At 39.9% G+C, this 27,352-nt stretch overlaps 1 long non-coding RNA gene and 1 other non-coding gene across 2 annotated transcripts in view; one reads left to right on the top strand and one right to left on the bottom strand.

Annotated features, from left to right (window-relative positions):
- The window catches only part of LOC105739640, a 316,721-nt gene that overhangs the window by 263,921 nt on the left and 25,448 nt on the right, over positions 1-27,352 (bottom strand). The window lies entirely within an intron of this gene.
- The window catches only part of LOC100602285, a 68,976-nt gene continuing 49,575 nt past the window's right edge, over positions 7,952-27,352 (top strand). The window contains exon 1 of the transcript XR_004029558.1: positions 7,952-8,207. This is a non-coding gene — a transcript (uncharacterized LOC100602285). The remainder of the gene's footprint in view (positions 8,208-27,352) is intronic.

Consider the following 27,352-nt stretch of genomic DNA (forward strand, 5'->3'; position numbering starts at 1 on the left):
TAGCATACAGTTCTTTCAAAATGTAATTTTGAATATTTACCGAGACTAAGAATGCTCAGAACTTTGAATTCTAGAATATAGCTAGCCCCAGCCCCACCAGACGTTAAGAGCTGACAATTTTAAGTCTCAGTTTATTTACAATGTTTTCTTACATTTGAGAAACATTTATTAATGTAGTTAATAAAGGCAACACCAGGCAGGTGACAATATCTATCTTACTGGCTCAATCTCTCAAACCACATTTTCAGCTCTTTTATTTTAAAAGGGTGTTTGCATTTAGAGAAACTTTTCTGAAAGTTCAATCTAGAATCAACTGGTGTGATTTCAGCACCCAAAGAAGAAAAAGAAAAAAAAAGAAACTCTCAGTACAGTGTAAAAAATAGTAATTCCTATTTAAATGACACCTTCTACTTAATAAATTATCTGAACAGAGGTTTGAAAATAAACTTAATCTGTAATCCTTCGGAAATATTTAACTCTTTTAAAGAAATGCATTATAATTGTAATAGTTTGAGCATTCATTTAAATTAACAATTGGTCCTATTTTCCTTCTTTGCAATTTGACTTGCTTTAAGGGGAAAAAAAATCCATTTTTTTATCTGTCCCTTATGGGAAATGAGATTATTCATTTTAGTTATTTATGAATTCACATTCTGGACCTTTTCTCCACAGAGTAGACAATCTTTTACAAGTAATATTTTCCAGTTTTAATCAACTATAACTTCTAACAATGTTCTGAGGAACTGTGTCTGTACCTTATTTTTTATTCAGCCTTCCACTTTTTGTATTCTGTGCAACCTGGAAAATGGAAATAGGAAAGTCAGAAGAGTTCCGCACTCAGACGCCTTAAAGGCAGAGGAGAGTGGCAAATCTGAGATGCACCCAAACCAGGAAGGAGAGAAGAGGATGAGATAAGCTGGAAGGAAGGCAGCAAGGCCTGTTCACAAGATAAATATTGGTGACAAGTGTCCCTAATACTATAGACTAATCTGACTAACACAAATACTTGTCCAACTACCATGTAGGGTGCAGGAGGGAAAAGTACCCATGATGATCTTTACAAATGAATTCATTGCATCCATTTAGAAATAGAAAACCTTGGGCTGGTTGCGGTGGCTCACGCCTGTAATCCCAGCACTTTGGGAGACCGAAGCAGGTGGAACACCTGAGGTCAGGAGTTCAAGACTAGCCTGGCCAACTTGGTAAAACTCCGTCTCTACTAAAAAAATACAAAAGTTAGCCGGGCATGGTGGCACATGGCTGTAATCCCAGCTGCTCAGGAGGCTTAGGCAGGAGAATCGCTTAAACCTGGGAGGGGGAGATGGCGGTGAGCCAAGATCGTGTCATTTCACTCCACCCTGGGTGACAAGAGCGAAACTCCATCTCAGGAAAAAAAAAAAAAATAGAAATAGAAAACCTAGTATTTTCATAAGAATGAAGGAAAGATAAAGCAGAATTTCATTCCCTGTTGTTTAAATCTCCTTCCTTCTTCCATGCAAAACATCTGGCAAAGCACCTTATACTTCGAGTTATTTTCTTTTTCTCTCCCCTCTTTGTTCAACTGGCATTTAATGAACATTTAGCATGTGCTCGGCACTGAGCCTGATGAATATAAAAATGAATAAGACATAGTCCTTACTCTTGAGAGGTTTTGCCTATAAAGAAAGATGAGCATTTCAATAGATGATTTGCATGTACCATGAAGTCCTGGTGTGGACTTACCCAGATATGTGAAAAGTCTTCAAAGAGAGATAATATGTTGCATGGGAAAGCAATGTAGAGAAAGCATTCCAGGAAGATAGAAGAGAAAAATTCTAGACATCCTAAAGATACAACATGATATGCGCAAAAAGACACAAGCTGATTGGCACATCTTAAACAGGGTATTCAAAAATACAGGTAACACATCAACTCTAGCCCCCACATAACACCCAGCCCCCCAGGGATATTGACTAGTACTGTCCATCCTTAATATTACATAGCACATTCAGTCGCTCATTGGACATAGCACATTTAAGTCAAATCCGCCCTCGTCACCACGGATGCCCTCCTCCATACTTGGTCTCTTATCCACCATCCTCCAAGAAATAAATATCCTGCACAAGCGCCCTACCCCCCTCACTCTGGGCCCATAACACTTGGGTTGAGAGTCATGAAGATAGAGGGGAAGGAAGGGGGTGAAAATGACTAGAGGGTTTTCTGGAGAGTAGAGGCCAGCAAGGCCAGGGCTGCCTGTTCAGGTAATGTGAACCCACTCTGTCCAACACCGGAGTCTCTATTCTCAACTACTAAACTCTTTTAGATAGATATAATTAGAATATCAAGTGTTAATTTCTAAGATAGAAGAAACAAAGTTATTTGTGCTCACTTATGGAAGAAGTATTCAGCACAGCAATGGCTTGTCAGTGGTGAGTTTCTGAAGGAGGTGCCTGCTCAGGTGAGATTTGAAGTACATTTAGAACTAGAAAGGTGAGAAGGAAGAGTGGAGAGAAGAGATGCATTCTCTGCTCCATATTCAAGAGAGAACACTTTTCTAGGAACCAGGAAAGGTCAAAGATCAAGATAGGGAGAGAGAAGGATTAAGCAAGGATTGGATCATGGACCCCTTGGAAATCATACAAAGGAGTTCAGATTTTATCCTGAAAGCAATGGTAAGCCAATGAAATAATTTAAGCTACACAAAAACATCAATAAGTTTGCATCGTAGAGAGATTACTCTGGTTAAGTTTTAAGGAATTGGCTCAGAGAAGGTATAACTGTGGGCAAGAAAAATAAGGTTATTTCAGCAGTACAGAGGAGAGATGATGGAGACCTAAACTGTGTTAGGAACAATGAGGCTGGAGAGGTGAGCCACTGTCAGAAATACATAAGAGATGATAAAACAGGATTTAATGAAATGCACATTAGATTTGAAAGAGAAAGAAAATGAAGTTGTATACTTTTAAATTTATTCAACAAGTATTTAATGAGAATCTACTACATGCTCTCCAAGCTTCTAGGGCCTAAAAATAAAATAGTGAAGAAGTTAGGCAAAATTCCTGTTATTACGTAGTTTATGTCCCAGTGGAAGATGGGCTTGGTGAGAAGCAGATACTAACTGCATAAACAAATCAGTGAATTAGATTATTTCAGAAGGTAGCCAGGGCTAGGAATAAAATGAGCAGTACAATGACGTAATAAATAGCTGGAAAGGATTGCAAAGCCTCCTTAGATTCGTAGGTCAGGCATATGTTTCTTAAAACAGGACATTTGAGTCAAGATTTGAATGGTGTGAAAGGGTCATGCAAGTCTCTAGAAAAGAGTGTTCTGGGATCAATAAAAGCTTATGCCAAGTCCCTGAGGTCAGAAAAAGCATAACCTATTCAAGAGTGAGAACAAAGGTAAATGAGAAGAGTAAACAAGTGGGGAGAGTGAGTAGGCAGAAGCCAGAGCCATAGATTTTTAGGTCCTGGTAATGAATTTGTGTTGTAATCTAATTTTAATGAGCAGCAATTTGAGGATTTCAAGCAATAAAATGATACAAGTTGATATTCTTTTTTCAAAAATTCTCTTTAGCCTCTCTGGGCATTTTATTGGCGGAATGGGGAATAAGAGTAGAATCAGGAGGTCAAATCAAGGGATCACTCCAGTAATCCAGGTAAAAACAAATGACTTAGAGTAGAAGCAGGAGGCATGATGAGAAGTGGTTTGGTTTAGAATTCAGGATATGCAACGCTGATATGATGGGCTGATAGAATGAGTATGAGAAGTAAGAACAAGAGGTATCAAGTTGGACTCCTCTGTTTTGAGCCAGAGACATGGGAGGATGGTACCATTAACCAAGATGGGAAGGAGTAATGGCGGAGTAGTATTAAAGAATACTAAAATGGTAAGTATGATTTGCCCACCAAGTAGAGGTGTTAAGCAGGGAGTTATGTATGAAAGAGTTCCAGGCTGGATCTATCAGCACTTAGATAATATTTAGAACCATGGGGACAAGAGGTGATTGCCCAGGGAATTACTGTAGCTAAAGTAAAAAGAAGACTGGGTATGGGTCTGCGTATGTTGACCTGGGCAAGTGGGTGGTTGGTAATGCTAACTCTACCACAGGAAACATGTGAACAGAAAGAAAAGTGGGACTGGGGACAAAGTGGGGAGCTCAATTTGGGCCATATTGTATTTGGAATTCCAGTCATAGGCACAGCTGCATTTCAGCAAAGACATTTGTGCTAAAGATAATTCAGATCCGTGAGCGTGTAAATGGCAGCTGCACAAAAGCCTGCGTGTGCAGTCTGAGAAGGCATTCAGGCCATCAGCCTACACAGATTTACAGGTGGGCTGCAATGAGGACCAATCACTTGAAGGAGAGGGGCGTGGACTAGGGACCAAGAAAGAATGAGAAACTGCTACTAGTTCTATGAGGAGGAAATCAGACTATGCTGTCCTAATTAACGAGACACAATAACATCTTAAAAAGGAACACAGTACAGTGGAATGGAGTACAGTGGAATGGAAAAGAATAAGTAACCAAATTTGGTGACTTCTGCAGTGTGCAGCTGTGGAGAGGACACTCTGTGTAATGTGTGGAGGAGATTACATAAGAGTGACTTTGAACGTATGGAGACCTAAAAGACTTTTACAATACCCAGGAATGGGTCCACATGGCCCGAGCTAAAACCATGGTAATAGTGTGGAGATGGGAAATGCATCCAAGAAACCCTCAGGAAGTAAAAGCAGCAGGTCCTATTCATTGCCTGGATGTGGGACAGTGAGAGATTAGCAGTCTGGAAAGATAAGTTGTTATTTTCTTAACATGGAGAACTGGGTAAATATCAGCCCCACCGATTGGGAGCACAGAGGCTATAAGAAGAGCAGGAGGCAAGTAAAGATCCCAGAATAGGGACAAGGAAATATTGACTGCAGCTGTGGACATGTGAGTCTGAGGTTTGCTTATTCAAATATACCAACCTGGTAGCGAGATGGACACGTGAATATATAGCATAGTAGAGAGTCAGGGTCAGAGATATAATATAGAGAATCATCTGCATATACTGAGTAATTAAACCATGAGGATACTGGAAATGCTTAGAGAGGTTCCTTTTATAGCAGAGAAAGGTTTCCAAATTTTTGTACTCAAATAAGTCAGTCTTCTTGTTTCCTGTGGGCTTGTAAGAGGCTCAGAAGTCATCGCTCTATCCCGACAAGTAAAATGCTGAACAAACTAAACAATTAACAACCTTCCGAGATCTGTCAGAAAAGTGAGGTCACAAGGCAAGCCACAGTCCCCAAAATTTGAGACTGACAAGCAGATATACAGAATCATAGCTTACCAGAGCAGAAACCCACGCACGAAACCACCGTAGACACCAAACCCAAATTGTAACTGACAAATTGCTGGAGGCTTGGTATGGACAAGTCTGAGAGTCAAAAACTCCAGGGGAGCCCAAACATAGAAGTGGCGGGGTTGGGGGGGGCAGAGGGGCTGGTTGACGGTTTTATAAATTTTACCTCTGGGAGCTCCTCTAGGTCCTTACAATGAAAATCCCAGAAAATCCTACTCATGCTTCTGGCAGGGAGAGGGGAAAGATAATCATTTTAAAATATTCCAGAGTATTCTGCTCTTCTTAACAAGGCCTGCCCGCAAGAGAAACTGTTTCACCAGACCTTAAACTATTGAAGTTTTAACCAGACCCTAACTGACCTGGGAGATGGGAAGTACCCAATTCTACCTCCCGCTGTTGGAAAAGGGGAAAACAATTCCAGCCCACTTAAGCCATCCTGTCCCACCTAAAGTTGTGGGAGTGGAGGAGGGGGACTGACAAGCACTTCTGAAGTTCACAGCCCAGGGCACAAGTGGAGATGTAATTATAAGACTATAGAATGTCCCACCCCCAACACACACCCACATGCACCTTCCCACCACATCATGAAAGGCTTATTTGGTTCTTTTACCCCATCCATCATGTCAGCTTTCAACACAGCAACAAAAAATCACAAGGCATACTAAAAGGCAAACAAACAAACAGACAAACAAACCCTGAAGCTGGAAACCATCATTCTCAGCAAACTAACACAGGAACAGAAAACTAAACACTGCATGTTCTCACTCATAAGTGGGAGACGAACAATGAGAACACATGGACACAGGGAGGGGAACATCACACACCAGGGCCTGTCGAGGGATGGGGGGCTAGGGGAGGGATAACATTAGGAGAAATACCTAATGTCGATGACTGGTTGATGGGGGCAGCAAACCACCATAGCATGTGTATACCTATGTAACAAACCTGCACGTTCTGCACGTGTATCCCTGAACTTAAAGTATAATAATAATAATAATAATAAACAATCCTAAAGAGACAGTGCAAGCATCAGGACTAGAATCCCATAAGGCAGGGATGTTGGAATTATGAGATTGTGAATTTAAAACAATTAGGATTAATATGCTAGAGATTCTAATGGAAAAACATGCAGGAACAGATGGGGACTATTAAACAGAGAGATGGAAAGTCCAAAAAAAAAAAAAAATCAAGAAGGAATGCCAGAAATAAAAAAACACTGTAAGCGAGAGACGGAAAAGCCTCTTTTTTTTCAAAACCTTTTCAGGTTTAATTGAGTTGCGTCAGTTGGGGTGGTAGATGAAGGGATCCATAGCAGGCCTGTTAAGCAAAGTCTGGTCCTTCTGACCAGGACAGAAAGCTCCGCACCGGAGCTCCTCAGGTCCCTGCACCACCTGCTGCGTGCCTTCATTAGGCTCTGCTACCTGAAAAACTGATGGGAGGGAGGCATTGAGTACAAGAGCTCTGCTTGGTGAAGCATTTCATAACTGCTGCTTGCACACTGTCCAGGCATATTACACCATCAATTGTGCGAGCTCCCACTTATTGCCACTAATTGCTGCAGAGAGAACGATGCTGACCATGGCAGAGCAGCTACTAAACCAAGGAAGGTAAGGCCAGGAGTGCTTAATAGGCTTATTGGGACCGTCGGGAAATTCTGTGAAGAGAATCAATTTGCCTCTAAGTATCAGCCTGCTAACAGCAAAAGGCACTCAGGTTTTTAATAGTAAATAAAGTCCTCCTGAGGACGAATCGTTAATTCCTCACTGAAACTTGCCCTTTACAGTAAGTTATTCATCACAAGCCACTGCTCATCCTCACGCACACACTTCTTGGCTCACAAATGAATTTCCAAAGCTGGACACCCTATAAGGAATGTCAGTGATTTAAAGATATTCTCCATTCTTTGCTTATTGGTAGTAAATGTCCTTATAAGAGTATTCACAAAACAACCAAGACAAGACTTTGTTCTCTTTTGTTGTGGTTTGTTATTGTTATTCTCTTTTAAGTGGACATTTTTATATGAGTTTTATCACAAAAGGGATTCCTGAAAACAGAAATGAACTTTGTGATCAGTGACATTGCTCTGTCTGACTGGAATTTCTGGGAAAGAGAAAAGGGTTATGCATCAAGCTTTATGTTACTTGTTAATACAACATTTCCATTCATCTAATGGCCCTTGATATTTTGCAGTGAGGGACTCTTTTGAGAATCTGCTGAAAGCCCCAGAATCTCTCCTGAGAAAATGCACAGAGGCACACGCACACATGCTTGTGTGAGAAATCACCCTGGCTGCCATCGATGGTTTCCCCAGAAGTTCAATGACTTCAGATAAAGGCTCCCTGCTCTAAGGGGTGAATTGAGTGCTCGCTTTTTCACAAGTGGTGTCTTTAGTGGATGGCTCTTTCCATCCCATGGTGAGAAATTCATTCCCGCCACTCCCCAAGAGATTATGGAAACATTTTACAAGGCACTCAACTCATGGATTCCTTCCACCAGTGGCCATGAAGGGGAGTATGGTTGACATATTTTGTTAGCTGATGTAGCTATCTGCACTATGTTCCTTTAACTTCTCAGAACATTCCTGCCCCTTCAGTTCAACAGCCATCTGAAGCCCACCTGCGAGCTGGTCCAGGAAATGATGGACTCTGATTTCCACGCCCCTTTCCTGTGAACTTGTCTCCAATTTAGTCTGTCAAGGTCCCTTTCTTGTGAGTTAGTTTCTCCCTAGTGCTACTTCTCAGATTGGCCAGTGACTCACAGAGTGGCACAAGTACAAATCCAGCCTGCCTTGCATCCAACTCAGATTCCAGGACCACTGAAACCAGCTGAGGCATCCTGAAAGCCTAAGATTGACCACACCGGAGGAATAAGACTGCCCTTCACACGGTACTTGTAAAAAGACTCTCTCCCTACTTATAACTTTGAAGAAAAAGAAAGTAAAACACATCAACCAACAGCCACCTTATGGCCACTGTATGTAGAAAACCTCAAGTGTGGCTCTAAGAAAAAGAATAGCCAAGAAAGATAAAGATATTTTTCCTTCCAACTTTTTAGAAAGAGCCTAAATCTGGAGATAACCTCCCACCTTGCTTTCCTTCCCCACTTCTTTGGAGACAGCCTAGAGAAAGGGAACCTTGTTCCGCTTTGGAGTCCTCATTAGACATCATTAAATTCCCTTATAAGACAGTGAGTTGCAAGCCTGGCTTGCTTAAAGGTATGTGGGATGATTATATAACAAGCAAAAAAAAATGCATTTTTCTTATTAAGAGCAAAGCTTACACATCTGAACATAGTTTTACAGTTAGTCCTACTGAAAAGACATAAAGATATCTGAGATAAGGAAAGTTTGCACCCTAGAGGAAGAAATTTCTTCTGGTCACTATAGGTTCAGATGCTGAGGCATGAAAGAGAGAGAGAGAGACATGAGGTTAGGCTTTACACTCCTCTCTTCCCTCTGAACCGAATCTCAGAAGAGAGACTGCAATAAAGACTTCCAGGAACATTTGAGGTTGGGTGGAGATCCTAGATAGGAAACTTCTTTCTTACTTCCCTGAACACAACCTGGAAGATCCCTTGTCCCTTGAAAGACCTGGAAAACCCATGTCTCCTAGGGGCCCCGTGGTCAGCACAGCATCTAAGAACATACATCCGAGATGGTTCCCTATGATGTTACCAGATGTCCCAGAAAGAATGTGTACTATTGTGAATGGTGTTCACTGGTCACCAAGTATAGGGACAAAAGGACTTCATTGTAAAAGGCCAAAACCAGCTGCACCAACCTGGGCAAGATGCAGGCTGAATTCACACAGGAGACTTGGTCCTTGACCAATATGAGAAAATCAATTATGAATTATGACAGCTGTAGTCACTTAAGCAGCTCCCTCCCCCAGACCCCCTCTACCTATCAATCCACGTCATCATATTCTGTAGATTTCCCTTTGCATCCCAGTGCAATGTGGGAGAAAGGGCGAGAACAACTATAATACTGAGTAATTAACTCAAGCTGGCACATTTTAATTCAAGAGAGACTGAGATGGACTTTGTCCATCCTTGGTGGACAAAGCCAGACATTTTCAGCCAGAATAGGGGTGAACAAGATGAAATGAGTTACAAGAAATATAGTTATGTATTTGTGTATCAGTTGTACAGATCAGTAAATTTTGAGTCCAATTTACTCGCAATGTTAAAAACAGAAGATAGAGCAGATATAGCGTTGTGGAGTTTCTTAGAGAAAGTGTTACATACATGCAAATTTATGTAAATGTCTTCAATACTTTAACTCACATAAACTCATTCAATATACTTCATCCACCTTTAACATTACTGTAGAATAGTGCTAGTTTGATGGCTAAAATTCTTACGTTGCCACATAAAAATACCACACCCATTTGCTATAATCTTTATAAGGTATCCAATTAAAGATATCTATGAGTTTTCATTTTCTGAAGGGAATGAATAATGCTGAGATTGTACTACCATGGCAAACACAAAATGCTTAAATATTCCAAAATTTTCATGTGGCATTGGGGGAGGTGTTCAAAATTATTGGACCTCAAGTAAATTCTATGATTCTTTTACACTAAATACATAGCTTTCCATTATGCAATTTGTATGTGTACTTTTTGAAGAAGAAAAAGTTGGGAAAGTAGTGTGAGAAAATAATTCTGTTAAAAAAGGAAACATTCTAAAAAACATACAAATTGACTTGCTAATATGTGAAGCTGAACTAAAAGCATCCCCTTTAGTTTTCAGCAGGAGATCCACTGCTTATTAACAGTGGTTCAATATAATAAACGCACACACACACTTAAACCTCCCCTCTCAACCTAGGTCCAAGTCTGCTAGAGAAATTCTCAGCACTTGCATTACTCTAGTCCCCCACAGCATGTGTTAAAGCATGTCTCTGCTTAAATACAGCATTCTACTTTCTAGTGTTTGGAAAGATGTAGGCATCTTAATGCTTTCCAATTCTTCTCCATTAATGGATACTTTAACAGAAACTTAGGAAAGGTCAACTAAATCTTTCTTTGCCCACAGAAGCCCCGCTGGTGGGAGCTGGTCAGGTGTTCTGCAATGTATGCTGGTTATGTCTGGCTGTCTCACTTGGGGATGACTGTTGGGGCACCAGGTCGATCAAATCTCTCACATCTCTATTTTTCTGGTTGCCACAACACCCTGGTATTCAACCTAGAAGGAATGCTGGTCACTTAAGCTACTTCTTACAACCACACTCACTAGTCATAAGCTTTCATTGCATATTTACACACACACATACACAGTCCAACTATATAAAATATGGTTACAGTTTTAAAAATTCATAATGGGAGCTGTTTCTTGGGATGGTCACACTGTCATCTTTGGACATTCCATTCTCTAAACAAATTAGCTTTCTTTATAATCAATCTGTGCTATGGTGGACATATTTGTCTAATACTACTACTCTGAAAAAGCTTTCTTAATCCAGGCACCAACCATAACTTATTTTGACCACTAGATAATCTTGAACAAAATTAACTCAGTGCTGACTAAAACTTTGAAATTAACTTAAAATAAAAAGTTAATTGTCTTTCAGAGTTTTTTTTAATTACTAAGATAGCCTGTGGTTTGTTCTTTCCATAAAATATTAATATTTACATTTTTTTCTTCTTTTTGGAATGACTAATAAGTACCCCACATTTTTCTAACAGCTTTGTCCACAATCTATCTTGTGAGTCCAAAAATTAATGATTTTCAAAAACAAGTGGACCCTACAAAAAGAGAAATGTTGTCAATAGGTATTGCTAACCTAACTTTGAGGGTATATCATTATGTAAGCATATGATTATGCCTGTATAACAACAAAAACCCAGAGACTTCATTAATTTTCTTCCAATGCTGTAAGTTACCACAAACTTAGTGGCTTAGGACAACACAGTTTTGATAATGTACAGTTCTGGCCAGATGCGGTGGCTCATGCCTGTAATCCCAGCACTTTGGGAGGCCGAGGCAGGTGGATCACCTGAGGTCAGGAATTTGAAACCAGCCTGGCCAACATGTTGAAACCCTGTCTCCACTAAAAATACAAAAAAAGATTATCTGGGTTATTGCAGGATCTGGCCAGGAGCCCACAATGCTCTTTGTTCCCAGGCGGATTGGCAGGTTGAGAAATAATAGACACACACAAGATAGTGAAAGCTGGGTCTAGGGGGGTCACCGCCTTCTGGTCTCGTGGTGCCAACAATGCACTGGATATACTAGCATTTATTATTAAGTTTAGTGAGGGTGGGGGTAGATTAGTGAGGGATTTAGGGTCATTTAATTATGAGGTGAGATGGTCACATGGGGATGAAGTAATTCTTTAACATAACATTTGTATGTAGAAGTACAGTACATTTGTATGTAGAAGTACAGTGTACAGAGATAAGAATTTACAATATAGTGTGTGCGTCAGTAATTTCTAACAGAGCCTTAAAACAGAAACACAATCTTTCCATAATCTATGATTAGCAAGATATTAATCAGCAGTAACAATTGCAACAAAAGCTGGTTACAAACAATCCATGGAAACAGGAGGTGAAGCTAGACAACCTGTTAGACCAGAAATTCTCAGAAGGGAGTATGCCTTAACCCTAAAGAGGCCTAGAAGAGCTGTGGCAAGATGAGGGCGTTTATAGCCCTATCTTATCCATATGGACAGGTGCCCCCCATGTGTCCATTTATAGGCTCTCCACGAGGGTCGCATTCCATTCCCAGAGCTATGAACATCTGCTTTTCTGGGATAGGAATCTTGGTGATGTGAAACCTCCCTGACTGCACATCCATTCGTAGACTCTCTGCAGGGGGAAGCACATAACGTGCTGTTGGCTTGTTCTGGCAGTCCAACCTGGCATTGTCTTTACACAATCCTGCATGCAATTTTGTATTTACAATAATCAGGAGCATCTCATCTTTTATTCCATAGCAATAGTTTCAGGTGGTCTCCCTACACTGGGTGTGGTGGTGGGCACCTGTAATCCCAGCTACTCAGGAGGCTGAGGCAGGAGAATCACTTGAACCTTGGAGGCAGAGGTTGCGGTGAGCTGAGATCAGACCATTGCACTCCAGCCTGGGCGACAAGAGCAAAACTCCGTCTCAAAAATATAATAATAATCATTAATAATGTACAGTTCTGTAAATTACATGTCTGATACAGGTCTCACTGGGCAAAAAACAAGGTTTCAATAACACTGCATTCTCCTGTGGAGGTTCCAGGGGAAAGTGCATTTTCCTGCTTTTTCCAGCTTCTAGAGGCTGCCCACATTCCTTGGCTCATGGCCCCTTTTTTTCTTCTTCTATGTCAGTTCTCTCATAGCCTGAATCTCCCTCTAATTCCGAACTCTCTTTCTCTTCCACTGTTAAAAACACTTGTGATTACATTGGGCCCACCTGGTTAAGCTGGGATAATCTTCCTATTTTAAATTTCCCTAATTAGCAAACTTAATTCCATCTTCTTAATGCCCCTATTCTCCTTTGTCATGTAAAGTAGCATATTCACAGGTTCCAGAGATTAGGATGTGAACATCTTTAGGGGCCACTATTCTGTCTACCTCAGAAAGTAAAACAAATAAGGCGATTGGCAACAAAACCTAATTCTAAAGAGCATAAATAATTCACCAACTCCAGTCAACTTCCTTTATAAGAATCTCTTTATGGGACGGAAAAAAATAAGCAAGGTAGATATTAATAGAAGGCCAGTTTCTTCTTTTCCAGTCAGCGCTGGCCTCAAGAAGCCAAAGAGGGCATAAAAAGAATTTGATAAAGAGGCAAATCTTCTTTGTGTAATTAGCAAGCACTGTAGGTAATGCACAAAGAGGAGAAATTTGTGGTGTTTCAGGAAACAGAATACTTCTTACCTTTTAAATTCACCTGTATTTGCAAAAATTCTCCAAATTTCTGGCATGTTTGAATTAAGAATTATCTCTGTGTGTGTGTACATATATATGTATACATATATATACATACATAATATGTATATTGATGGTATACATATATATATATACACACACACACCATCAATGCTTTTCAGATACTAGGCCATCTACTACTATATAATATGTATATTGATGGTATACATATATATATATATACACACACACACACACACACACACCATCAATGCTTTTCAGATACTAGGCCATCTACTACTGTATAAGGAAATCAAGACTGCCAGCTAGATATCAACAGGTATTTAGTGTCATCTTGGTGCTTTATTAATCTTATGTTTACCTCTTACAATCCATCCAGATTTGGCAAGCAAATGGAGGGAATCATAATTAGACAAAATAAGGACAAGTAGATCATTTTTAGATCAAATAAAGACAAGTAGATCATTTTTAAATAAAGGACTAAATTATATTATAACCACATAACCAGATATATTTCTTCAGCTCCAATTTTACTGGTTGGTTTCATAATGCTGACATCACTGTTCACTCTTACAGCTTTAACTCCCACTCTCTTTCCCTTCCCCTCATGGCACCCACTTTGCTTGGTGTGCTTTGGTATATTTGATCCTTTAAAATATGCAATGATTTTATTTCCATTAATGGTAATGAATTATAGTTTCTATTCTGTTTCTAACTTTTTAAAATTGAACACTATTTTGAAAGTTCATTGATGTTGCAGTATGTTCATATAACCCATTGCTTCTGAGTGATTGGTGTTATTCTATAGCATGCATCTATCTCGTTTTACTTAATCATTCTCCTAGTTTTCAACACTAAGTTGCTTTCAGCTACTCTCTACTACATGGAGAAGGTTCCTGGGGTTATATACAAGGTTCCTGGGGTTATATACAAGGTTCCTGGGGTTATATACAAGGAGTGGAATAGGGCGCTGGTGGCCATGGTGTATATACAAGGAGTGGAATTGGGCGTGGGTGGCCACGGTGTAAGACACAGATTTTGTTTCACCAAGTCTTGCATGTCATGCTCCACGAGGGCTGCTCTGAGATGTGTTCCCACCAGCAGTGCCCGGGGGTCCCTGCAACACTAATTCATGCTTATATTTGGTCTCCAGAGACTCATCAAGCACCAGAGGCCCATTTAGAAGTGGTGGGGATAACTGCCTCTTTGACTTTGTATCACTTTATTACTTGCTTGTGCCAAGAGGCTCATAATCCTCTGGTGAATCCAATTCCAACAGCATTGGACCCTCATTCCTCACTTAACCTGGACCCACCAGGCCAGGCAGGAAGGAGATGCTATGCCAGCCACTCCACTGCATCCATCTATCCCTCTCCAAGTAAAGGAGAATCTACGTTCTTTTTCAACAACAACTTTTTTAAAAGCCTATTCAATTTCATAACATTTTATAACCTAGTCTCCATACCCAGACAGACTACATTCTCTTCTTCCAGTAATGAAGTGGAAGCCCCATGCTGATTAAAACACTTGCCCACATTGTTGGGGAAAATGTTGAGCCACCCCAACTTGCCACTCACCAGTGCACATAGACAGCAGCGTCTGAGCTGCAGCTCAGCCAGCAAAATGCCATTTCTTATGCTAGTTCCTGCACAACTATGAATATAGGAGAAAATTTCATTCCAAGACCTTTATAGCTCAATAATGTACATCCCATTTTAGCTTAGAAACTGTGAAATGATCATGTTTTCAAGATCATAAGATTAATCAGCCTTAAACATGCCATAAATATTTTGAGCTAGCTTCTCATTTTCACATTAATCATGAAGTGAGAATATTCTCATTTAAAGTATGCATATAATGCTAAAGTACATTGTTTCATATGCGTGAGTATCATACCAAAGCGTTTTGGGAAAAGTTGCACTTCTGAAAAATCAACATCTCAGAATTATCAGAATTGAATCGAAGAACTCTTCTAAGGACAATAGTTCCAGTACATACAAGAGAGTTGAGTTATCATATTTAATAACTTATAGTTTATGACGTTTTTACCACATACACAGTCTTTTTGTTTCTTTACCATTCTTGTGAGGTAGATACTATCATTATCTCAACTTTGGGTGACTTGCATATGGTCACTGGGCCTGCGAATGATGGAATTGAGACTTAAACATTAACCAACAACTTTTTCCACCTTTTTTATTTTCACTTTTTTCTACAACAATTATCTTTTAAGTAAAAGAGAATTCATGCTCTTTTTCAACAGCAATCTTTTTAAAAAACCTATTCAGTTTCACAGCTTTTGAGTGTATGTCTTATGTACATACACCCTTACTTTTTACTTCTCCATCTAATAGCAGATAGCATAAGAAATCATTTGGTTCTTTCTGGATATCAAATCTCAAAACTCAAAATATACCTTAGGTGATTTATTTTATGCTTTATTTTTTTTTCTTTATTTATCCATACTCAAAACAACATAAACTTATTATCTCACAGTTTTTATAGGTTAAAGGTGTGGTGGGCTCAGTTGAGTAGCTGCTTAAAGTTTCACAGGCCAAAAATCAGAGTGTCCACAGGCTGCACTCTTCTTCAGGCTCCAGGGAAGAATCATTTTTTTTTTTTTTAATCATTAAGGCTGATTATCGGCAGAATTTGGTTCCTTGCGGCGCTAGGTCTGAGGTTCCCAGCGCCTTGCTGGCTGACAGCTGAGGGCCACTCTCCGCTTCCAAAGTACACCCAGCTGATGCCTCTCCTTCCTCCCCTGCAAAGCCAGCAACAACACTGCATCTCTCTGTGTCTTTCTTCCCTGGTCACATCTCTCTCCATGAACTCTCCTACCTCCCTTTTCTATTTTTGAGAAAATGAAGCCCATTTGATTGTATCAGGCACACCCAGATAATAAAAAATAATCTCCCCAAGGTCAGATGATTAGCAACCTTAATTCCATCTGCAAAGTCTCTCTTGCCATATCGCATAACATAACCACGGCAGTAACAACAAAATCATGTTGACCATGTGGATGTCTCAGGCCCTGCTCTAAGCAGTAGGATCAAGAAGTCAACAAAATAAAGCTCTTGTCCTCAAGGAGCGTTCATTTTAGTTGGGGAGATAGAGAGGAAACTACTTAGACGGTCTCTACCATGTAGGGAAAAGTACTCTAAAGAAAATCAGGCTGGGTGTGGTGGCTCACACCTGTAATCCCAGCACTTTGGGAGGCCAAGGCTGGTGGATCACCTGAAGTCAGGTGTTCGAGACCAGCCTGGCCAACATGCTGAAACCCTGTCTCAACTAAAAACACAAAAATGAGCCAGGCATGGTGGCAGGTGCCTGTAATCCCAGCTACTTGGGAGGCTGAGGCAGGACGATCACTTGAACCAGGGAGGCAGAGGTTGCAGTGAGCTGACATCACACTACTGTACTCCAGCCTGGGTGACGGAGTGAGACTATGTCTCAAAAAAAAGAAAGAAAGAAAGAAAGAAAGAAAGAAAGAAAGAAAGAAAGAAAGAAAGAAAGAAAGAAAGAAAGAAAATCAAAGCAGAGAGTAAAGAGGAGGAGGAACGCAAGGTAATTCCGATTGGATAGTCAGAGAAGGCCTCTCTGATACATGAGCAGAGTCACAGAAAGTGGGAATTGGGAAAAGGGGCAGCATGCCTGTCTGTGGGCCACACATCCTGAGTCGAGGGAATAGCAGTTCCAAGGGCTCCGAGGTGGAAGCAGTCTTTGTGTGTTTAAAGAAAAACAAGGTCAGTGTCATTGGAACAGCATGAAAGAGGGCAAGAGGGAGGATGGAGGCTTTGGGTCATGATGTGAGCGTCATCGTAAGGCCTTTAGCTATATTCTGAGGAAGACGGGATGCTATTGGAAGGTTGAGAAGAAAGGATCCACATGCTATAACATGTTCAAAAGGATTGCCTCAAGACTCTTGGAAGTTGTTTCTAGGAAGTTAAAAGGATAACTTCTAGACCTGCGGCCGCTTCCTGCCATCCTGCACCCATCCATCCTGATAGAGAAGGGACTGGTTATAAACAGCAGATCTACACTCGATGCCTGTGCCTTACCTATTGCTTGCTTTATTGATTTTTGTCTTCGTTTACCTTTTAATATTTATTTGATAGTGATTTTTCAAGATTAAAATACACATACATTTACATTGTTTTTTTTCCAGGGGAAGACTCTTGAACTTGCCTGACCCAAAGATATGATGCACGCCTCAGACAATGCTGGACTGATTTGTTCAATTAAACAAGTGCACTACTAAAATGCTGCATCTAAAAAGAGTAAACTGCCAGGATTGCTCTGCTATATCTAACCACAAACCAGGAGCACCAAAGTGGCTCTCCTAGGGATTTTATCAGGCTATACCTAGGACCCATTTCCTACAGATTACAGGCATGACTTCATTTGAATGTATCCTCACCTAGCATCACTTTGTCCTTAATTATGCGAATAGGCACATAATTCTTTTCCTCTTTTGAGGAAAGAAAGTAAAGATAACCTTGTTTAGAAGCTGCTGCTGTGAATGTATTTTCGCTAAAGATCTGGTTCCTTGATTTTCAGGAGATTAAGAATTGAGCTGTTTGCTAAAAAGTATTTCAGACTTGATTTGGAATTTCAGTTTTTGATTGGAGGTGGAGTGCACACAGAGGAAGAATGTTTGGAGGCTGGTAAAAGCAGTGTCATTGGAAAGAAACTGTTCCCTGCAAAAGTTCTATTATGAGGAGTTGCCTGTGGCAGTTCTGGGAGTTTTTACTGGGGAGCTGACAGTTTTTACTGATACTGTCTCCACGCACTGGTTATCGGCTGTGCCCCGCACATACTCTTTGATTCATTTGGATAGGGTCATTTATTGCAAGTTTATTCAAGTCGTTCCAGGCGCACAACCAACATTATCTTCAAAAAACAGTAAGTGGTGGTTGAGCTTTATATACTAAGAAAACACAGATAGTAAAATAGAAGCTGACAAGCAACAGAAAAGATTCTGCCAGAAATTAAGTACTAAGTATGCCATGGCCAAGGGTTAGAAAATAACCACAGAAGCACCAAACCTGTTGCTGAATAAAAAATAGGCCCCCCAAAATGAGAAAAACGGTGAAGGAAAACAACCCGGAGTAGCACTAAAGCTGCTCTGCATTTTCACATGCCAAAACAATCTCATTAGAAAAGAAATTGCAAACCAACAGTCAGATTGTTATGGACTGTGAAGAAATACACAGAAACTTGAGAAAGGGCTGTCAACTATCCTACAAGCTGTAACACAGCAAAACCAGAGTGTGATGTAAATAACATTTCCAAAATAAGGTGCTTGACTTTTTACTTCTCACTTGTGTCCACTGACCTGAACTCAGGATTTATCATCAACTTTAAAACATTTTAAACAAAGACAATATTATTCTTTGGTGAATCAAATTCAAATAATAGTAGGCAGACAGAAAGACTACAGCACAATTCTGGACTTTTTTTTTTTTCCTTTTTGGTGGTGAAGAAAAGAGGTAATGAGAAAGCAGCCCGGATCTTTCTTACTGATCAATTTTCCATTTCTTTCCTCATTCCCAGAATGCAACCATTTCCCTCACTTATGTAATCTGCAAACTGACTGCCTTCTCCATAGCTAATAATAGCATCCTGGATTCTGTTATCCACTTGATCTGCTGATCTGCAAACTGCTTCTCTGACAGCAATCTTGTTTTGTTTTCCCAGGGAAAGCCCAATAGCACTGACATTTGGAGAGGCAATCTGAAGAATTTCAGTTGAGGAAATTAATATTTCTCATCCAAATCAGGCAATACTCTAAAACAAAGAAAACTTTAAGGAGTTTAGTTCCTAAAAAGGGTGGGGGTGGTTGATAGAAGGAAAACTAGTGATTTATATTGTGTGTGTGTGTGTGTGTGTGTGTGTGTATGTGTGTGTATGTTATTTAATGGCTTGTGTTTAACTCTCAGATAAATTCCTTTTTGGTAAATTCATATAGGTGTCCCTCTCTAAACAATGCATAACTGATCTTAACAATGAAAGTTTAGGATTTCTGACAACTCATAGGTATAAACCAGGAATTCTCTGAGTGTGACATAGCAGGACTCCAAAGACAGCTTTGCAAAGGAGAATCCCTCCTCACCAATCCCAACTTCGGAATTTTAATTATGGATTTGAGTTGTTTAAAAGTGGTGCAACTCTTTACTTTTGAAACAAGTTGTGAGCCTCTGACATATGGTATCTCTGTCCACATATGTGCTCATTATTTAAAACATTTTAAGAAAATATTATTCTTTGGTGAATCAAATTCAAATAATAGTAGACACACAGAAAGACTATAGCTCATAATTGCAGTGCCACATCTGTTGCAATTTCCCAGGGTTGTCCTAACAAAGTGCCACAAACTGGGTGGCTTAAAATAACAGAAATGTGTTCTCTCACAGTTCTGGAGGCTAGAAGTCAAAAATGAAGGTGCTGGCAGGGCCATGCTCCATCCAAAGGCTCTAGCAAAAGATCCTTCTTTGCCTCTTCTAGCTTCTGGTGGTTGCCAGCAGTGCTTGCTGTCCCCTGGACTGTGGCTGCCTCACTCCAGTTTCCTCCTCAGCATCACATGGGGCTCTTTTTGTGTGTGTGTCCAGATTGCCCTCTCCTCTCCCTTAGAAAGACACCAGTCACTAATTAAGACTCATGAGAATCCAATAGGATTGCATTTTAACTTGATTACATCTATAAAGACCCTATCTCCAAATAAGTCACACTATAGGTTCCACGTAGACATGGATTTGGGGAGGGGTACAGGTGGATGCTATGCAACCCAATGCAATGGCAAATCAAGTGAGCACCAAACAGCACCACTATCCTTCATCCTCATGTCTTACATAAGCTTTGATCAAACCAGCATGTCCTTCAGTCCAGCGTGCCCTACACCTGTGTCCTGGACCACCTCTCAGGCTGCGTTACTTCCCTTCCTGAGGCACAACAAGGCCTAGAATCTGAGGACTTGCGCCACACACAAGCCAGGCTCCTAAGCTCCCACCTTGTAATTTCCTTCATCGTATTGTCTCTTCTGACAGCCCCACCATCTACTCTGTGTTCCACAGACTATTACTTAATTTCCACTCATTTCAGCCTTCGCAGCTGATAGGGTTTGGCTCTGTGTCCCCACCCAAATCTCACCTTGAATTGTAATAATCCGCAGGTGTCAAGGGTGGGACCAGGTGGAGATAATTGAATTATGGGGGTGGTTTGCCCCATGCTGTTCTCACGATAGTGAGTGAGTTCTCATGAGATCTGATGGTCTTATAAGGGGCTTCTCCTTTCGCTCCACTCTCATTCTCTCTTCTGCCGCCCTGTGAAGAGGTGCCTTCTGCCATGATTATAAGTTTCCTGAGGCCTCCCCAGCCATATGGAACTGTGAGTCCATTAAACCTCTTTCCTTTATAAACTACCCAGTTTCAAGTTTTCTTCATGGCAGCATGAGAACGGACTAATACAATAAGCCAAGATTTTTCCAGTGTGGAAAACCCTCATCTGTACTTGGAAGGCAGATACCTAAACAAGTCCTGTATCATACACGCATAATCAGTAAGGACGAAAACACATTTTTAACTAGCATTACTACAGTTAAAGCCTATGGAACTGCCTACCTCCTAAAACACCATCCTCCTGGGAAAGAGCAGGTGGAGGCACAACTGCCACATTCTTCCCTGAGGCCCCTCCAGAAGGGGTAGTCTGGGGTAAGCACCTGGTCAGAGCTGGGCCATTAGATGCAAGCCCTGCTGATTATTCAAACTTGAATGAAGTCCTCCACGTCCCTCCCTCCCCATGCCCACCCTCAGAAGAATTGTAAAATGCCAGCAGTCTTTTGTTATGTGGGAAAGCAATCTATAATGAAAGAAAATAGGCCAGGCGCAGTGGCTCATGCCTTTAATCCCAGCACTTTGGGAAGCCAAGGCAGGCCTGGAGGTCAGGAGTGCCAAAACAACCTGACCAATGTGGTGAAACCTGTCTCTACTAAAAATACAAAAACTTGCCAGGCATGGTGGTGGCAGCCTGTAATCCCAACTACTTGGGAGGCTGAGGCAGAAGAATCACTTGAACCCAGGAGATGGAGACTGCAGTGAGCTGACATCCTACCACTGCACTCCAGCCCGGGCAACAGAGTGAGACTCTGTCTCAAAATAAGAAAGAAAATAAAGCGGAAACAAAGCAAAGTGAACAAATGAAGACAGCACCCTGCCAACACTGAAGGGCCTGAGCTGCATCTCTGTCATTCCCTGTTCCTGGATTGTGTCAACAAATTCCTCCCTTTATGCCAAAACCATGTACATTTGTGTTTCTGTCGCTAAAACCCTCGGGGGTACTGACTGGCACATATATAGCCTTAAAAAAATGTTCAAGCTGAAAAGAAAGAAGTCAGATGTCATTATGGGTTAAACTATGCCCGCCTCCCAAAAACATATGCTGGAATCCTAATGCCCGGAGCCTTAGGATTTACCTTATTTTGGAGATAGTTTTCACAAAGCTGTTGATGTTAAAATGAGGTCATTAGGGTGGGCCCTAATCCAATATGACTGGTGTCCTTATAAAAAGGGGTAATTTGGACAAAGACACAGACACACAAAGAGAACACGTTGTGAAAAGACACAAGGATGAGACAGCCACAGACAAACCAAAGAGACAGGCCTGGAACACGGTTCTCCACAGTGGTCAAAAGGAACCGATACTGCTGATGCCTTGATTCCAGACTTCCAGCTTCCAGAACCATGAGACAATAAACTTTGGTTGTTTGAGCTCCCCAACTCGTGGTACTTTATTACAGCAGCTCAAGCAAACGAATGCAAACATTATCTGTTAACTCCTTCATGACAAGTAAGGAAACAGGCCCAGAGAGCTTAGCCTGATTGTTTCAATTCCTGTTGTAAGAGCTAGAATCAGAACGTAGACCTCACAATTTATAACTTGATGCTGATTTTCATAATTTTACCCTAATTCATAGTCCAAAAGTTTTCCTGAAAACTTCATATGTACACTTTTGTTTTGGGAAAATATTACAATGATAATAATAAATCTGACAAGTAAATAAATTGTGAGAAAGAAAATGACGTAACTTGGATCCCCATATTTTATAACAGCTGTCATAATATCCAGATCAGATCTTTTGGTTAAACATTCTCATTTAAAACCAATTTAGATAAATAACGATGAGTCATTTCACAAAGAAACAGTTTGGGGCTAAATAAACAAGATTGACTAAAAGGTAGGTATGCAGAGCATGTCAGACCTCATGCTAAGCTTGAGAGTTTTCCTACCATTGCTCCAGAAAAAAACAAAAGCGTTTTCTTCTCCAGCTAGGGAAGCAGAGAAGTCATATTTTCTCAATAAAGAAAAACAAATCTTGATCAGTTCAAGAAAATTTGTTTATATAAATACTGGACATAATTATGAAACTGTGATTTGCCTGCTGTTTTCCTGCTAATAAGAACTTTTTGCCCTCCCCAAATAACATTCACCAGCTGCAGACAACTCCCTTAATTTCCTGCTCTTCTTGTTTGCCAGGGTTTCCATATATGAATGCTCTAAAAGTGACGAATTTACCTTGGTGATTTTGAGTGATATTTTTCTTACAGTATCACAGGATGCTTGATATATTTATATTGAAATAATCTTCCATAATTTAAGAGTGTAGTGTGGTACAAAGGAAATTAAAAATCTTTTTGTCGAAGCCCCTCTGATGTTTAATACCTTAAAAACTATATTTCTCAAACAAATATTTATTACGCATGTATACTTTTTAAAAAATACTATAATAAATATTATGATATTCAAGTATTTACTATTTTATATGAAGCTGGTTTCATCTAGGGTAAAGTTCTACTTTAACCTTTAGGAAAAGGGAAAACAGTGAATGTTTTCAGCCAGAAAAGAACAATACTAGATTTGGATTTTGAAAGATTAAGTTATAAACCATGAAAATGACATGTTGAAAGACCTTTTTTGTTGTCGTATGAGATGGGAAAATCAGGAAGAGTTTCCAAGGCAGGTGTGATTTACGCTGCTCCTAAAGAAGTAAGTAGGATTTTTACCATGGAGTATGTAAGGAAAAAAAATCACTGGCTCTAGAAATAGGCCTGTGCAAGACAAACAAAGTAGAAAAGGCAAGATGCTCACTTAGGACACTCCATGTCTGTGGTTGGAGGTCAGAGTAGAAAGATAGAAAGGAATTAGTTTCTGGGAGCCTATCTGTGGCCTCCTCACAGCTGGGGTTTTATTCTGTAGGTGACTTTAATGAGGAGTCACTTATGACTTACATTTTAAAAACATCATTCTGGCCTCAGGGTGGAAGATGGATTCGACAGGAGTAAGTCTGGAGGTAGAGCCTTTCTCTCAGCTCTTAAAACTCAAAATTTATTTAGGACTCTAAACTCCCACTCAAATCTGACTGCTCTTCTCCATCCACCTCTGGTCTGGGTACTTGTTGTAATTCACTTCGAGTCAATCAATGCAATAGATTCCTCCCCAAACTATATGCCCTCTCTTCTCTGTCCCTTACATTGGCCAGTGTAGCACACAGCCAGAAATGTTAGCAGATGGCTTAAAATCCTCCACTGGCACCTCATCTCCTATGCAACCAGTGCCATCCTCTGAGACTGCTCTGAGACTTCCCTCTGAGGCTTCTCAGGTAATGAGCAAAGGGATGTAAACAACCCAAAATTGGCAACAGCAACAACAGGAGGCTCTTCTGGCTGAGCTGCCATATCGTGTCTGAAGTCCCAGCTGCTCTTATGCGTGCATGTCCCCTGGAACCATGTGGAGGAATCACTAATTGTCTCCACTTTGCTTGTCAGCACAGCTGGCCACACAGCCAGGCCCTCCATCTTTCCTGACTTTATCCTGGTTGTGAAGTCATGCGGGGATGGTGTCACCCTCAAAAGACTAAGGCAGAAGCCACCCAGAGAGTCCTCAGCGCTTCCTGGGCATGACACCTCAGCCATTTTTCTAGCACTGCTATGCCCAGAGCAAACACCCCTTGTCCTCTGGAAGGAACCAAGACCTTCTCTTCTCTGCTCTTCCCAGCTCCAAAGGGGACAGGCTGGGCCCAGGAGAATCATGGAGCTGTGGCTAAACTCACACACTATGGAGCCAGGTGACACCACATACTAATTCAGAATCTGCCACTCAGTGGGAATGTGGTCTAAAGTTAACTTTACTAAGCTCTGTATTTTGTGTTTTGTTTTTCTTATAAAGGGTGAATAAAATTATGGTATCCATGAGTTACTGGGGGGGTGGAAATTATCTAAGGTTTATACAAGGTGATGTATGTATGGAATTTGGCAGAGCGCCTGAAACAGATCATTATTGAATACATGCAAATAATTAATATAATGAGGCACCCCGTTTTATCATCACACACATATAGACGTAAGGAACCAAGAGAAAATAAAGTAATTCTCAAGCGTTTAAAATTAATTATCTATTAATCTATTTAACAATAGAGCTACTGCTAATTGCTTTGTTCATGCAAATGCCCAAGAATAATTCCACCTGTCTGTCTTTTGGAGAAATCACTTAAAATGATATTTTTCTTTCCTAAGCCTTTCGTTGATTCCTACCAAATATAGGTAAATTATAAGGCAGTCTCCCAACTTCCTTCAGTTTTTACGTAAATAAATGCAACAATTATTTACATTGAGCTAAAAATTTACATTTTACGTAAAATTGGCATTATTCTTTTATTATAAAACAAAATAAAAATACTTTCTATTGCAACTACATCAAGTAATGGAAAAATAAAGAACACCCTTGAACCCAGGGGACAAGGAATCAGGCTAGAAAAATTAGACTGTTTTCAATTTGGGGAAGATAATTTACTTCTTTCATGTTTCTTTATTTCAAATAGTGCAAGAATGGGAGCCATCTTGGCATTATCCAATCCCCATTTCTGATGACACTTCTGGAGCTATCTTCACATAGCACATTGCCTTCCACAATTCAACCACCTACAGCAGACTTGTTCTCTGGTTTGCCTGCTTGTTGCACCAAATCCCTAGCGAGTGATGCTACAACATTTCTAGTACTTTGCTAGCAATCACCACCATCTCCTCATCTATAAATTACCATCATAGGCTATCCCTTATTCCACAGAAATATTGTGAGAAACCATTATATAAATGCTGTTTGAGCCCTTCATGGACAGATGCTATATATAAGAAAAAATTATTGGCTTTGTATTTCAAATCTGAACTACATGACATACCAACAATACAGAAGCAGGCACTTTCCTCTGACATAAGTGGATGATTTATCATTTCTCTCTTGCAGCTGCCCAATTCACTTCCTTTCAATTTTCCTACGTAGATTTAGCTTTTCCTATCTGAATGATCTCCGTCAATGGGTAATTTAAATTTCTCAACAGATGTCACATAAGCCAAGCGTGAATACTTTTTAGGTACAAGTCGAATTTGCAGCATAGTGTATAGAAGTCAAGGTTTCCATTATAATCTAAAATGATAAAGAAATGAATACTGCATTTTTAAAATAAATGGTAGCATGTAGTTCCAACGTTTAGACATGAATATTATTCAAGTTGTTTAAAAAGAAACTCTTTTAGTAACACATATCAATTGATGAACGTATTATTTCTATCTTTTAACCTGTAAGATCTCACACTTTTGTAGCAGGGCTTCTACATAGTAGCACAACACAGGAGTCTATGAGTTAGGTAAGCTGCAAAGAAAAATCTAAGTGAGATGCCTCCCCCTTTTCATTGGTCTGTGAATATCAACACAAGTTGACAGTTGAAATTTAAATCCATGGCCAACCACCTCTGTTAGTTGTCCTTTACCTATAGACTAAAGCTCCATTTCACAGGATGGTATGAAAGGTCTTTCACAATAGCATCTCCCCTACCTCTCCAAGTTTATCTACCATATTTCCTTCCTATGCAACATGAACATCTCAATCTTTCTTAAACCAGCAATTATTGAATAAGGTGGTTCAATAATCTGGAATGTCTTTGCCCTTTCCACTTCTGTCTACCAGGAAACTCATATTAATATTTTCAACTGAATTCATCAGTTACAGCACAAATATCAACCCCTCTGTGAAGATTGTCCTGAATTTCTTAGTACAGAGCTGATGAATCCCTCCTCTCTGTTTCCATAGACCTTTTTCAAACTTTTATTTCAATTAGTCCATTATGTAGAAAAATATTTACTTATTGATCTTTTAATGCGTAAGGTAAGTAAAATTTATTGGGTAAAAAAATGTTTTCTTTTGCTATGTATTTTTTTGGAAATGTGTTTGGCACACAGTAAGTAATATATTATTGATTGATTGGGTAACTGAAAAGGTAGAACAGATGGATGATAATGATTATTCTTTTGATTGGCAGAATGGCAGAACTTTAAATAAGAGATTTAAAACACACAGAAATTGTAAGAAAAAGGGACCTAATTATTCTCCAATGTGCTAAGCACATAATACATAAAATTGAGTAAACAATCACTGAGCACATATTATGTATAAAGCCTTGAACTAAGAATGAGATGCACAAAAATAAAAGCATAGTATCTCAATATTTATGGAATGCACAAACTACTGAAGGTACATAGAATGCATTAAAGTAAGTTTTGTATTTATTTTGGCTTATCATTCATGGTATACAGGGTAAAAGAGAGTGTTGTAGGAGATATACCTAATGTAAATGATGAGTTAATGGGTGCAGCACACCAACATGGCACATGTATACATATGTAACAAACCTGCATATTGTGCACATGTACCCTCGAACTTAAAGTATAATTAAAAAAAAGAAAATGACATGCACAGACAATTGAAAACTGGCATATACTCCAAGCAGTCTTCTCAACATTTAATTTTCAAGCCCCTTTTTCTTTTTCTAGTTAATTTGTTTCGCAGAATGAGTGTTTTGAATTTAACCTCTTTCTGCCTTTACCAATTCTACAAAATAAACATGTTCTTGTGAAATGGCTACAAGGAAGCTAGGAAAAAGAAGCAACTGGAAAGATCGCAATCGTCTATGAACTAAGTAAATATCACATAAGGCAAAATGTAAAATAAGAATAATATTATAATGGATATTTTCAGATTTCCTTTTCTCATATCTAACCAGGTCAACTTTAAAGGTTTGCAAACCTCAGCAGAAGATTCCTGAAT

Source organism: Nomascus leucogenys, chromosome 4 (genome assembly GCF_006542625.1).
Source record: "Nomascus leucogenys isolate Asia chromosome 4, Asia_NLE_v1, whole genome shotgun sequence".
NCBI classification, from domain to species: domain Eukaryota; kingdom Metazoa; phylum Chordata; class Mammalia; order Primates; family Hylobatidae; genus Nomascus; species Nomascus leucogenys.